The sequence below is a fragment of the Homarus americanus genome, unplaced genomic scaffold (genome assembly GCF_018991925.1).
Source record: "Homarus americanus isolate GMGI-L3 unplaced genomic scaffold, GMGI_Hamer_2.0 scaffold6922, whole genome shotgun sequence".
Taxonomy (NCBI): Eukaryota; Metazoa; Arthropoda; class Malacostraca; order Decapoda; family Nephropidae; genus Homarus; species Homarus americanus.
In genome coordinates, this window is record NW_024734765.1 from 117,454 (window position 1) to 133,108 (window position 15,655).

The window sequence follows — 15,655 nt, forward strand, 5'->3', positions numbered from 1 at the left end:
ATATTATTTAAGGATTATTAAATGCATTACCAAACACATAATTTCATCAAGCGCTTTTTGTACAAAGATATTAAGTAGTCTCTTACACATAAATTGAGCACAGTAGTCTGTATTAAGATTTAAGAACTTAGCAGCGTTTCAGGTAATGCTATGATTTGCTTGAACTTCGTTAGTAATTCTAAAAGACCACTTTTACCATGAGGCTGATTCATGTGTGGAGTTATTTACTCGACTTTATCTTGGATATGTGATTTCTCAGTCTGTCTCACTTATATAGAGTACAGTACTTTACTACAGCTAAGTTTAAATCAGTTCAAATTTTTATGGTTAGTTTGATCAAGGACACCTGACAAAGCCAATGAGATGCTTATTTCCAGTAGAATCCTTTTGCCAGAAGCATTCTTAGGACCAGGCAATCACCCATGTAAGTACTAAGCAGACCCAACGTCACTTAACTACGCTGATCAGACAAGAAGCAGTGTTCCCAATGTCGTGCTGTACAGTTGTACCCCGCTTAACGCAGTTTCACTTAACGTGATTTCTCATATACGCGGTGCCTCGCCAGAACCGAACTTTCACTTAACGCGGTTCATCTACTCATATCTGTGAAGCGGCCGGGACAGGATCTTTAAAAGTAGCCCAGTCATCAAAACATTACTGAGTTCCTCACCCTCACCCCACCACAGCCCACAAGTCAGTGATAGTGATAATTATAGTGAGGATATGGACTTATATGGATTTTGAGGGTTTGACAAAGAGGCCCTGCAAACTCTGTGGTGGATAAATGTCCAATTGATTCAAGTGATACAGGTGAGGGCCAATAATCTGCCCTCTGCCTCGGAACAATCCCCCATCGTGTGCCCAGCCATCTTTTCTACTAATGTAAGTGTTAAAAACCTAATATTATTGATATTTCTCTTAATTATTAATTGTGTGTGCATACCATCATAAGTTAAGATAATATTTTTACAACATAGTTGTGTGTCGTCAAAAGTGGAGTTTGGGGGTCGGGCCCAGTCTCTATTGGAATTAATCCCTTATGTTCTGTTGTTCTTAGCGGTACCCTGTGGGTTCAATTGACGCGTTAAGCGAAATTTTAACTACCTATTGGCAATTCTACGGGTTCTGTGGTGATCATTTCACCACAAACAAGTTAATTACCCAAACAAGTTAATTACCCAAACAAGTTAATTACCCAAACAAGTTAATTACCCAAACAAGTTAATTACCCAAACAACATCACTTTCTTATGGTTATAGGCTGTACTCTGGTTCTATTGAGAATAAGGGCATTTGTGAGACTAACTGTCCTGACTGTGACAAAACTATCAAGAATAATGTAGGGATCCTACACAGGCCACTGGTCTCCTACCCTCAGCATGGCTGTCTCTAGTGGGTCATTGCAGGTGGTCTTTAGGAAAATAAATTAAAGGTAAATGATACTACAAACAAACCGTGATTTATGTTACTGAAAAAGTTCTTGTATAGTATAGGCCCTTCAAATTTGCCGGGGTTAGGTTCTCAAAATGGCCGCAAATAACATTTGCTGATCGGAGGGCGGGGGGTTAGAGTTTTACTTGTGTACAAAGAAATGTATATGTTTATGTGTTTGCCCTTTGGACAATTATTTCTTTTACTTGTACAGTATTGTATATGTGTGTGTGTCAATCAATCAGTTAATTGTTGCCCCTCATGTAACGAGGATGGCTGGCCCAAGGGCCACCTAGGCATGGGTTTTTTTAAGGTTTAAAAGCTGTCGCCAACACAACAACCACACCCTAAGTTGACGAGTTGCATAACCCAGTGACAAGGAATAGTCCGAGAAGACCGAACAACTCACCAACTGCACTGGCTAACCATTACCCCGGGATACGATTAACATCCAAGTTCCCAATTACTGCTGGGTAGACAGAGGCAAATGGCTTAAAGAAACTTGCCCATAGTTTCACCCTGCCCGGGGATCGAACCTGCATCCGCTCATTTGCGAGGCAGGCATGCTGACCATTACACCTCAAGTGTACACACACACACACACACACACACACACATGTGATAAGAACAGCCCAATCCCAACCATGATAAAAATTGTCAACAATTTGTAATCACCCAGAGTATGTATTCACTCCCAGCCAATCTTACCTTTTTCCACTGTCACTATGTTGAAATGCCCTGTAGTATAACCTTCTCCCCACTTAGTTATTCTATATCATATTTGTATCACTTATGTTATTTGTCAATCAAGTGACCCATTCCCCAATTATGTAACAATACTTTCAGCCTTCGGGCTGCCATGCTCTTTAAATAAACCGTTAATTATTAATATTAATATTATTAGTGTATTATTAAAATGCATACAAATACCATAATAAGAAACAGGACAACAAAATGTAATGTAGAAAAAATGCGAGTCAACCCTCAAGTCAACTCCAGCGCCAGCTGGGTTGATACACTACATCCCTGACCACCGTAGGGTCAAGACCTATTCAGGCGCTGCCCCCCTTGGCCAATGTTCAACCCATTCCCCAAGTCCCTCTCCTCGACCCATCCTCACCACCGGGATATCAACATAATCAAAAGTGACAATTTCGTTTCGGAAACAAGTAAAATCAGTGTTTAAGCCAGTGAATTCAGCACCTGACAGTACCAGTGAGATAAGCACCCCTGGGAACTGACTGCCATCTTCTGACAAAGAGGTGCTTATCAGTCCACCTTGGGAACAGCAGGAGGTCGGCTTCACACCTGAATTCAAAATAACACACCACCACCCAGTAGGGTGGGGTACTGTGACACCACCCCACACCACCCGGTGTCCCCATGACCACGTGAGGTCCTTCATATCAACACCCGAGGACGAGTTACTGCACCACATGAACACCACACCACCTGGTGTCTCCATGACCAGTCCAGGCCGGGGCCATCAACTGTAAACTATAATAATTTGTATGTTCAAAGATTGTTCCTTCTTCTTTCAGTAATGAAAGCTTTTGTTAGACGACCAACCCACCCCATGTCTTTGTATGTAATAAGTCATTTTTGTCCAATGTATATTTTCAGCCTTTGGGCTGCCGACTTTTTCAATAAACTGTCAATTATTATTATTATTATTATTATTATTATTATTATTATTGTTATTATCATCATTATTATTATTATTATTATTATTATTATTATTATTATTATTATTATCGTAGATTAAACTTACAGAATTTCTTTCGTAGCCATCTCGCCAACCCAACATGAAGGATGTCGGTAATTGTGGTGTAATACTGCATACTTTTCACAATATGTATGTAGGATGGTGTGTGCATGTAAATGAGTAAAAATAAATGAAGAAGGTTACGTATATCTACCCAAAAATGCGAGTTAAAAAAACCATAACACCTCAAAGCTTGGCCCAGTAGCCTGGTGGTTACAATGATGAGCTAACCTAGCTACAATGACATGATTAATCACTGTTAAGCACTATTCCATCAGTAAACACTATTAATAACAGTAATCCAGTGAAAATGGTACATGTTCAGTGGTAAACAAATTATATAAACCATTAATTTTCCTACGATAATAAAATAAAAAACAACTGTTATAAAGAAATAGATTATCACTCACCATTCCATGCTGGCTGTTTGTGTAGATCCCATTTTCCTCTTCCCTGCCACTGACAAAAATCATGTTGAAAATGATGAATGATGATAATGATGATGAAGGTGGTTGAGGGCATTTGGGAGCCATAACAAGCACGAGGAGCACAGTTGTTACAAGAGGAGAGTAGCACACGCGGAGACGTACAAATGTTTAGCTCGGACTGAGGCGGAGGAAGTGGGCGCTCACGGGCCAGCCTCCCAGGACAAGAGAGACACCTTGCGGTACGCTACAATACTTGCGCGCTCCCCATATTGGCCACGAAACTACCAGCAATTTTAAAACCACCCGCAGACATTCTTGGGTACATCCAGGGTGTCATCCGCAAATAATAGAGGATCGCGAAATAAAAATCCGAGAATTTTCTGGGGGTACTGTACTGCAGATAGATATGTCATTAATCAATTCACATTTTCTCACAGACTCCCATTATATAAATATTGTAGAGATGAAAAAAAAAATAGCCCTACACTCGACCCCTGATGAGTTATTAAGTCATCCTGAATTCCTGCTGCTTTGTTGATTTTGTTTTTTTACGGGGATTAGCCCACCTGGGCACAGGTCGTCACTGACCCACATCGAGGCCTAGGGGGCAAAAATGTAATAATAATAATAATAATAATGAAACATAAAGAAATACAAAATGAAAAAAAAATCAAGAATGAGAAACAATATATGTATGTTGTGTTGTCAAAGTAAGAGAAACAATTGAGACCCTGCAATTGTGTGTAAATGAGGCACAAAGTCAGATCAGCAGCCTGGGACTTGGTCACAATTTTTGTGATGCCATATGGCAGCAGGGTCTACCATTAGACAATACATTATGCTTCCAATATCTTCCCAGGCAGTAGTACCTCCCTGTTTGGTAACTGCCTACTACCTGCATGGCACTAACACCGCGGTAATAATACTTTCAGTTATGACATGCTGCAAGGAATCTAGTTCCTGCCGGGTGTGTTCTGTACTCTTCGTTCAATACTGTATTAATATTTTGCTTGCACAATACCTCAACCAGAAAGATGATATAACTGAGTTTAACAGTGCTAAAAATTAACATAAAGGTCACTACCAGCCAGCCATGTGTTTCAGATGATTGCTCCATCTGCCTTCTCTCTTGTGCTTTGCCAAAAGTCTTCACAACTCAAAACTTTATTTCACTTCCAAATTATACACTTTGTCTTAAACCTCTACACCTTCATTGTAAATAAGTATAATATAAAATTCAAGAATACAAAACGTTTTTCTTTTATTTAAATTTCCACATATTACATAAATATAAATGATGAAAAATTGGACAATCAGGAAACTGGCAGATTGAAAAATCTACTTGTCTTCAAATGAGTTTAAGGTTTAATGGGAGTTGAGAGAGAATAATGACACACTGAAAGCTTATTTGTAGACTTAATAACATTACAAGTATTTGAGGATAATGAATACGTTAGTGTAACAAGTAAGGATACTGATGGTAAAAATAATTAAACAAACTTGCATTTAGTTCTGGGATTTTGCTAATAAGTCTAAGCATGGGACAAAAAACAAACATTGTAATGGCAAATTTTCATAAATCAAAGTCTTGTAAATCAGTCTGCCTGTACTGGAAATAAGTCACGTACAGTATCAGAAACAAGGGTGATCAGCAGCTGAAGTGGTGATGCCTGTGACTTGGTGGAATGGGGGCTACTCAAAGGGAGAGGAAGGAGTAACAGTTTATTTACCTTTCACACCAAAATGACTGTACAGTGAAACCTCACTAATCCTGACTCCAACCTTAAGGCTGAATGGGTGATTCACTAACAGTTTATGGTGACCCTAACCCAAACTTATCGTACAGCAAAGGTTACAGTGGCCACCGAGCACCCGTAAGCTTTCGCAAGGCGGAAATAACTCCCGTTTTCTCAACTATACAAACCGTTTCAAGACACACACACACACACAGCTGCCAGATGTAGAGTACTTCAAGTGTCACTAGTGAGAGTGAAGCTGTGTAGATGTAACTAAGGAATGTTGTAGCTCATGACTGTGCACCCCAGAGAGACAGTGTTTAGGGATCCTTTGGATCCTCTACAAAGTGAAACACTGTACAACCAACACGAACCAAAACTGCCACACAGAAATCCATTGTTTTCATATTCAATATTTTTGTAGAATATGTTTGTACACACAGGTAACAAAAATTAGACTTGAGAAAGACCTTTACTATCATTCCATTTAATGAAAAGCAGCAACTAATAACTCTCCTGCCAGGTGGTGGTCTTGAAGACTGGGAAGGAGCAGTTCATTAATTCAAAGTAAAAGAAGCCATGTGGAATATAGAGAGGAAAATTTATTGTACTTCAAATAGAGAACTTGTTAAACATATTTTGAGTAGGAAAAACCAAAGAGGGGTTGGGGACTCCAAGGGAGAAAGGAAGCTGAATTATCTTGGGGCCTCCATTGTGTGAACCTGTCTTGTAGAGATTGACTTTTACCACTTTAAATTCTGCTCCTCTATCTATATCCCTGACTTCTTGAGCTTTGTAAACCTCACTTTTGTGATTCTTACAGCTAATTAGTATTGCCAAATCATGCATATAAATGTTATTACAATGAATTGGGGTGACTTCAGATGATTTTTACGGTTCTTCAAGCTGCTGTTCAAGATATAAGGCCAAAAGCAGATGTTCAGTATCCTATTGGTGTGTGGGCCAATGGCCAAGCAATATTTCAAAGATCACAATTATTCTGGAACATAAACATTTATAGGGGTGTTCCAAGTCACCCCTGATCTGGGGGGTGGGGGGACTTGAGACCGCCATTACAATATACTGTAGATAGCCAATGAGTAACTCTGTACAGCCGGCGCTCAACACTGAATTGTGATTATTTGACCACAACATTTATATACAGGGAAATGATAGAGGCACAGGTACCTGCAAATTTAAGAATGTGAATGTGTATTTTGTGAATTACTACAACTCCAGTGTATTAAGTAGAAATTTTTTGTAAATTTTTAGTTGTCTGAAGTCATCCCAGGTCACCCTAAACTTACATATACTGTACAGTTACTTGGAACCTGGTGGTTGCTGGATAGGGTTTTTCTTCCAGAATTTGGAGTGCCAAGTGTAAAAATGTACAACATACAGTATATACAATAAACCTTCTGTAACTACCTGTGCTGACTGTGTTCAGATTACTAGATTCACCCTAAAAGTAGCTTGAGCTGTACACTGTAATATTAAAACTTAAAACTGTAAACACAAACATCACTAACAAAAGCACATAAATGCTATTAATGAAAGTATAACAAGTGCAAAAATTATACAAGTTACTGTACAAGCTGTGTCAGCAGTACTCTTTGTGCTCGCCTTAACAGTGCAGCAGCAGCAGCTGTGGTGGGGAATGGTTGGAAATATCTCCGCTCAGCCAAAGAATTACTTGGTGCTCATTTTAAATAATTCGTTCCAGAACACAGACAGTTTATGGAGCGTTCTGGATACTGGACAAATGGTCCCATATCTGTAGTAAATATAATCATGTCAAACTTTAACAAATATAGAATACAGATACATATTAACATAAATATTTACACTTATGGAATCATGCTATGTGCTGATACGTTTCTGACATTGAAAGTTTTGCAGTATTAATTCTTTCTTTAAAAAAATTATTTTTGTCACTGATTATACGTCCATTCAGCATACACCATAAAATAGTAAAAGATACTTGCTTGGAAAAATACACAATACCAGGGAAATATTTTACTCAGATAACATCCAAAGTCACCTCAGCTCACGTTAACTATTGCCAAAGGTTAAACACATGACTTTGTTAGGAGTGGAATACTTGAGTGTTACCCTATCTTCCACATATTTTCTGACTTACTGTCTTGCCTCAAGGTAAAGTACTGTAATGATATACTGTAGTAAATTTACACCCTGACAGTACATGATCACAACTATTGTTTTATCACAATGAAAGTGGTGTGTTAGTGTACCTTATTTAAATATAGTTTCCTTTATTTTAAGCACACCACTACGTATATGTTGAGTTGTCCTACCTTGAGATATTCTCTACAGTTATCGCGCCTAATTTCTTTCGTGCGCAAACAAGTGTTTCTTGAGATCCCCTTTACGTAAGAACAGTTTTCCACATTCAATACATCCAAACTTTTTGACGCCACTGTGTACTAGCAAATGATTCTGGAGAGTACTTTTTCTTAAAAAAAGTTGCCCACATTCATCACATTCAAAATTTTTGACACCACCATGTATAAGCATATGTGTGTTGAGAGTACTCTTCTGTGAAAATTTTTTCCCACATACACTACATCCAAATTTCTTTATGCCATTGTGGATAAGCAAATGTTTCCTAAGGTTACTCTTGTGTGAAAAATATTTCCCACACTCATTACACTCATACTTTTTTATACCACTGTGTACAACCTTATGGTTAGTGAGAGTGCTCTTATGTGAAAACAATTTCCCACAATCATCACATTTAAAATTTTTGATTCCATTGTGCGTAAGCAAGTGTGTCCGAAGACGGCTCTTGAAGGGAAACTCCTTCCCGCATTCCTCACAGGAGATCTTTTTGTCTTCACTTGACATTTTGACCTACTTGCTCTCAAGATGTGATGTCACCAATCTGAAATAAAACAAATTGCTTAAGAGATATTCAAATCATAAAATACAGTACAGTAGTCACAATTTGATTTATAGGAAGTACCTATACTACTCCCATTATTTTGAATTTTCATAGGTCAGTTCAGTACAATGCATGTTGGGCACAATTTCACCTAACTCCCACTAAACGTCTCACAAAGCACCTCCCTTGCACCCTTCTCCTGCCACAATAGGCATCCTCTCAGTCATGCACTAGCTTCCCTAATGTGCAGATGTGTTTATCGATGCTCGTGTCTACAACCTTTCTTCAATCGTCTGTGTGTTGCATACAGTATTACAGTATCAGTTACACTGTACAAGCATCCTGTAATCACCCTAGTGCCAGTGCATCTGCCATGAAAAAAGGAAGACCTTCAATCTTAAAGAAAAGGTAAAAATCCTTGATGAACTTATGCATGGTTCAGGGGCCTCAGTTGTAGATTGCCATTAAGGGATTAATGAGAGCACAATTCATAAAATGAAGATGAAGTTAGGGGTAATAAGAGAAGTATATTTAGAGTCAACAATTTCAAAGAAGCTGTCAATGTATGAGAAGATGGAGGAAGCACTAACAGTCTGCGTAAGGAAATGCAGGTTCAACAATTTCCGCTAAATGGGCCAATGATCAAGAATAAAGCCATAGAAATACAAGAAGAGATAATGAAGAAAGAAGGTAAGGAGTCTAATGAAATGAAATTCACTGCTTGCAAGGGATGGCTCCATAATCACATCACAGAGGAGTGTGACGCTTGCAGGGGAAGCTGCGTCTGGCAATTACAAAGCTGCTGGGAGAGTAAAGGTGGAATTATTGGACTTCACAGAGGAAAATGGCTTTACTCGTGATCAAATCTGCCATGTTGATGAGACTGGCCTTTAATGGAAAATGATGCCACAAAGAGAGTACTGTACTCCCTTGCATTAAACAAACAAAGCATTCCTAGAGACAGGCATTTAAAGTGAACCTCCCCGACTTACGACCTACTCGACTTGCGTCCACCCGCACTTACGACCTGCCTCAGTTGTACCAAAATTTGGTCAAATTACGTATTTTTGAGTCCCAAAGTCAGTACACAGACAAAATTTTCATCTGTAATTCACTTTAAAATGGCTGGCAAGCTTAAAAGTGAGAGTTTTGTGGTGCTGAGAAGAAAAAGAGACACCCATTTTCGATTTTCATGTGTTATTTAAGCATTACCGACTTACGACCATTTCAACTTCCGACCTGGATGTCGGTCCCTAACCCCGTCGTAAGTCGGGGAGCAGCTGTATATATGTGTGTGTGTGTGTGTGTGTGTGTTCCGACTTAAGTACAAATCTGACTTACAAACGTCCTCAGGAACGGAACCCGCTCGTAACCTGGGGACCCCCTGTATATCAATGGTGCATTACAGGTGGACAATGAGGAATGCAAGTTATAATTTCTTAAAACAAATCCTTTTTCATATTGTATGAAAAAACGACACATAAACCAAACCATTACTAAGTCATAATACTATACCTCGGTGTACCATTAAGAAATGCAGATTCTGAGCAGACTGGCAGCTTGTCTCTATCTTTGACAGCCACTATCTTTGTGTCATCAACATGCACCAGTTGGTCTAGGTGACAGAGAAGCCTGCGGGAGGGAGTAGTGTGAGACAGACATACAAACGTAACATTCTAGAACAGGGGTCTGGGTTAATCATTAAACTAAGGAAAAAAATATAATTTTGCATTATTTTTAACTTAACTATATTGATATATAATTGTTGTAGGGTGGTGAATTCTTCAGGTGGAGTAGACTACAGTGAAGATTCTTCAAGTGATCCAATAATAATATCCCAAATTAGATGAATATGACACTCATAGCAATTACTTGGATATGTAATTTTTCAACTAATAATAACACCTGCAAGTACGTATTTGTGAAGCAATAACATGACCAACAAAAGAATCTATCTACCTAACCTAGGATAGTATTTTATTATTATTGGGATTGTTATTCTAGACTACGGTACTACCGTGTTTGGTTCATGTGGGCATATGATACAGAGAGGCTTAGCATGGGGGAAAGTTTGTCAATAAAATATCAAGTTTGTGTTATAATCTGACATTTCCCTCTTCAAAGCCCTGCCCAACTTGTGGATATTAATAGTGGAGGAGAAATGGGCCATAACTTAATATTTACACAATAAATGGTTATCACCAGCTGACACAGCATAAAAACATCTCTTAAAAAATCATGTCTCGTTGTTGGGTCAGGAAACCAGTGTTTTAAATATATAAACACTAATAAAGAGTATATAAGTCGACCAAAGACAGCCCAAAATAGCCATAATATGCCTATATTTATTAGGATCCAGAGAGGCGTGCAGCGATACATTACTTCTCACACAGATGACTGAGGCTTCACCTTAATATTTTGATTTTGGCTCAACTGGCCTCATTCACTAGCTCCTTCCTGTCAAAATAAAATCAATTATTTAAGATCACTGAGGGCCAGCAGTCATCATGTAGAAGTACAGTAGTATGATGATAACATGAACAGCATAACCGGCTGTACAGTAAGGGGGTCAAGTGACGCTACCACTGTATCTTCTTCCATAACTAGCCACACCAACAGAGTATAATTAACAACCTCTCACGACAGACTGTGGCTATGATAAAAAGATCTATAAGTTAGTGAAGGTTGTAGTATGTGTAGTGTACATGAAACTCACTAAATGTTTACGGCGTCTTGTTGTTTAACTCAATGTTTGAAAACAACTACGAACAAAATATTATAACCCTTTCTTTTTAAAGCAGATGATTTAAACCACCTTATATAAAAGTATCCTTGGATTGTTTATTTAGGTTGAATTTGTTTCTTTCGCCTTGTCTGAAGAATAAATGATGTAATATTGTTGAAGTTATTTCCCAATAATGGTTGTATTATACCTTTATAATGTTGCCGCTAATCCACCGTACATGATTCTAATGGCCAGTAAGCATAAAACAGATATCAACCTCTATAAATTTCTCAAGGACTGCATCTGTTAATATCCATATTTCATAGAAGGGTCTTGTATAATTTAGATGCCAGTTTTACAAATAAATATCTTTATCTGTGAATTGATCATAGATGATATGCTAGAGCTAAAAAAGTATTGGCAAAATAATTGTCCTATATATTATTTTCTAAATTCTTCTCAACTGATGACCGTAGGACACTTTGCTAAATCTCTACTCATTCCTTAGAAAGAGACAACCAAACTATATTTAAGGTAGAAATGGGTTAATATAATTATGTAAGACAGAAAATGGGTGGTAATATCAACAATATTTACCTAGATTTTGCCAAGGCTTTCGACAGTGTACCCCATGAAAGGCTGAAAATTAAAATGGAATGGTACGGAATTCGGGGAAATGTCCTAGCATGGATTGAAGACTTTCTACATGACCGCAAGCAGTGTGTGGTGGTTAATGGCACGAAATCGTCATCCGTACCTGTCACAAGTGGGGTACCACAGGGCAGTGTATTGGGCCGCTGCTGTTGTTTGTTTGTTTCATAAATGACATGCCTGACGTTGTACACTCCTCCATACAAATGTTTGCCGATGACGTTAAGTTATTTCGGGAAATTAAGAACCAAGCTGACTGTGAAGAGCTGCAGAAGGACCTCTGTGGGCTCGAGGAATGGTCGAAGGAATGGCTGTTGAGATTCAATGTCACGAAGTGTAAGAGGATGCACCTGGGGCGTACCAACGGTAAGCAGGGGTATCATATGTCCCAACGGGATGAAGAAACTGCACTAGTTGAGACTGAATGTGAGAAGGACCTAGGTGTGTATGTTGACAATGAGCTGAAGTTCTCGGGCCATTGTGAGAAGAAGGTAAACCAGGCAAATAAATTATTGGGTCTTATAAGAAAGTAGTTCAGATATCTAGACGATCCGTCCCTCGTAACGATCTTCAAGAGTGAAGTGCTTCCCCATCTGGAGTACTGTCATCCCATCTGGTCCCCGAGATATGCCTGCACTTCGGCACCTCAGCTACCCTGAGAGATTGGAGCGCCTGAACTTGCCTAGCTTATATTACAGACGGGCAAGGGGTGACCTAGCTGAGGTGTATAAGCCTCTCAGGGGCACTACTCAGTCAAGTGTCCTGACTTGGAGCCGGCGGACGCTCGCCCCACAAGGGGTCACAGCTCAAGATTGAAGAAGCCGCAAGTCCAGAAAACTGTGAGGGCAAACTTTTTCGGAGTGAGAGTTGTGAACTCTTGGAACAATCTACCAGAGTGTTGTGACGGCACCGAGTGTGAGCTCTTTCAAGACAAGACTTGACCAACACTGGAGCGGGTTCAGGTACATTCAGGAGCCGGTGCATGCCCAGTATTTGCCAACAGTGCATGACAGAGACGTGACCGATCGCCCGGGCGGCTAGCGAGCTGATCTTTTGGTGAAGAGGATAAATGAAAAGAACAGTAATCAGAGACGTGACCGATCGCCCAAGCGGCTGACGAGCCGATCAGTGGCGAAGAGGGTGAAAGTGAAAAGTGAATGTAAGGCAGAAAACGGATTAATATTATTTTATAAGGCAGGAAATGGGTTACTTAATTAAACCAAAATATAAATGTTCGACTCCTATAATGAGGGAGCTGAGGCAATATTTTCATAGCTGTAACACGACTAAAAGACCCCAACAGCTTTCACGAGCAAGTGAGCAGTATCAAAAGCCTTGTTTACTTTCATTTAAAAAAGTTGAATACATTCTCTTCTACTCCAATTTGCATCTTTATAAAGATCTTTTAAAGTGTGCTGAAGGCCTTTGTTTCTTGGTGAAGGCGGGGGATGTGGGTCAGGCTGTAATTCTTGAGAGATTGTACGTCAAACTTTCTCCCGAGTAGTGATTTAAGGAGGCATCTCACAGGTTCATTTAAACTTGGATACAGAAGGTCAGGCAAAATGGCGTCGAATCTGCACTGCGACTTTATCGAAATAACATGGGTTAGGTATCATAGGTTGATAGCATGCCTATCTTTGGGAAAGTAGACCCGTCTTGGCATACTTTTAATGATATCAATTTAACTTTGCATATATTCACCATATTGTGATAGTGAGACAAGGTACTGATACTCCTTGGTAGCAAGTCCTTAAGCTTGAAGGTTTTAGATACGTTTTCGTTTATATTTGCAATACTGGAATGACTGAAAGAAAAAAAATTAATAGAGACGTGACCAATCGCCCAAGCGGCAAACGAGCCGATCAGTGGTGAAGAGGATAAAAGTAAAAGTAAATGTATTACCCAAATCACCCGTTTGGCGCAACCTGCCGCTACCATCACTGTACCATAACTCTTCTATCTGATTATTTTATTTTTAGTTTGATCTTGAGATAATCGTACAGTGAAGGTAGTGAAGCGTTTGCTTAGTGTTAGGGAATCATGTGAGGTAATGTGTGTTGTGGTGGAGGCTGGCGTCTGGCCTGGGCAATACAATGTATCTCACCCGCTAGCTATGGAGATGAGGCGCTCACATCAAAGGCCGCGTTCAGACGAGACATCCGCGGAGAAAATTACTTCCGAATATGCAAGTAACAGTTTTACATAACATGTTATAACGTGCGCCTTGCTCACACCATTATTGAAGCGAATATTTAAACATAGCCCTGAGTTTGAGCACGGTGACTGCCTTTACTTATTATAATGAGGTGGCCATAATACCACCAGCTGCCTGGCCAGTGTGAGGTGACCATGACACCACCAGCTGCCTGACCAGTGTGAGGTGAACCATGCTTGTCAGTGTGAGGTGGCCATGACACCATCAGCTGCCCATAATACCACCAGCTGCCTGGCCAGTGTGAGGTGACCATGACACCACCAGCTGCCTGACCAGTGTGAGGTGACCATAACACCACCAGCTGCCTTGTCAGTGTGAGGTGGCCATAACACCACCAGCTGCCTTGTCAGTGTGAGGTGGCCATGACACCATCAGCTGCCTGACCAGTGTGAGGTGGCCATGACACTACCAGCTGCCTGACCAGTGTGAGGTGACCATAACACCACCAGCTACCTTGTCAGTGTGAGGTGGCCATAACACCACCAGCTGCCTTGTCAGTGTGAGGTGGCCATGACACCACCAGCTGCCTTGTCAGTGTGGGGGTGGCCCATAACACCACCCAGCTGCCTTGTCAGTGTGAGGTGGCCATGACACCATCAGCTGCCTTGTCAGTGAGGTGGCCATGGCACCTGGCTGCCTTGTCAGTGTGGTGGCACATGGCACCACCAGCTGCCTTGTCAGTGTGAGGTGGCCATGACACCAGCTGCCTTGTCAGTGTGATGGCCATAACACCAAGCTGCCTTGTCAGTGTGAGGTGGCCATGACACCATCAGCTGCCTTGTCAGTGTGGGGTGGCCATGACACCACCAGCTGCCTTGTCAGTGTGGTGGCCATGACACCACCACACTTGTCAGTGTGTCAGCTGTCTTGTCAGTGTGAGGTGGCCCATGACACCACCAGCTGCCTTGTCAGTGTGAGGTGGCCATGACACCACCAGCTGCCTTGTCAGTGTGAGGTGGCCATGACACCACCAGCTGCCTTGTCAGTGTGAGGTGACCATGACACCACCAGCTGCCTTGTCAGTGTGAGGTGGCCATAACACCACCAGCTGCCTTGTCAGTGTGAGGTGGCCATGACACCACCAGCTGCCTTGTCAGTGTGAGGTGGCCATGACACCACCAGCTGCCTTGTCAGTGTGAGGTGGCCATGACACCATCAGCTGGCTCTCTTGTGTATAGACACGACCTCTCACCCAGGAGGCGGCTCACAATAAAATAATTATATATCTTACGACACAGACCTCGCGGATGCTCGCCCCACAAGAGGCCACAGTCTCAGGTTGAAGAAGCAACACGTTCATAATATTGTGAAGGCAAACGATTTTGCAGTGAGAGTTGTGAACTTTTGGAAGAATCTGCCAGCGAGGGTTGTGACGTCACCGAATGTGAGTTCATTCTAGACCAGACTCGACCAACACTGGTGTAGGTTCAGATACATTCTGAAGCCAGTACTGTACATGCCCAGTACTTACCAACAGTGCGTAAAAGAGACGGAATCGACTTTAACACTTCTTACCCGCCCCTCCTGAACATTGTACAGTGATTCCATTCTACCCACCCTTAATACCTTAACAGCTATAAGAATGCTTACATCTTGTCCCTCCTCTTTCTCACTTACTCCTTCTTAATTGATATGTTTCATTGCTTCACATCCAAACAGGGTCTTTCTATCTCTTTATCTTTTAACTTTAGCAAACGACAATTGTTTTCAGTCTCCGGCCTTATTGGGTAATTGCTTCACGCTGATGTTTGTAAGTTTAACCTGTATGACAACATGACGAGCACACTTCCCTGCTGACACACT

General features: G+C 40.8%; 1 long non-coding RNA gene across 1 annotated transcript; it reads right to left on the reverse strand.

Annotated features, from left to right (window-relative positions):
- Positions 1-4,867: 4,867 nt before the first annotated feature.
- LOC121870490 lies at positions 4,868-11,012 on the reverse strand. The gene is made up of 3 exons (XR_006089716.1): positions 10,978-11,012; positions 9,777-9,893; positions 4,868-8,261 (listed from the first exon to the last, which is right to left on the reverse strand). It is a non-coding gene; the product is annotated as an uncharacterized LOC121870490 (long non-coding RNA).
- Positions 11,013-15,655: the final 4,643 nt, after the last annotated feature.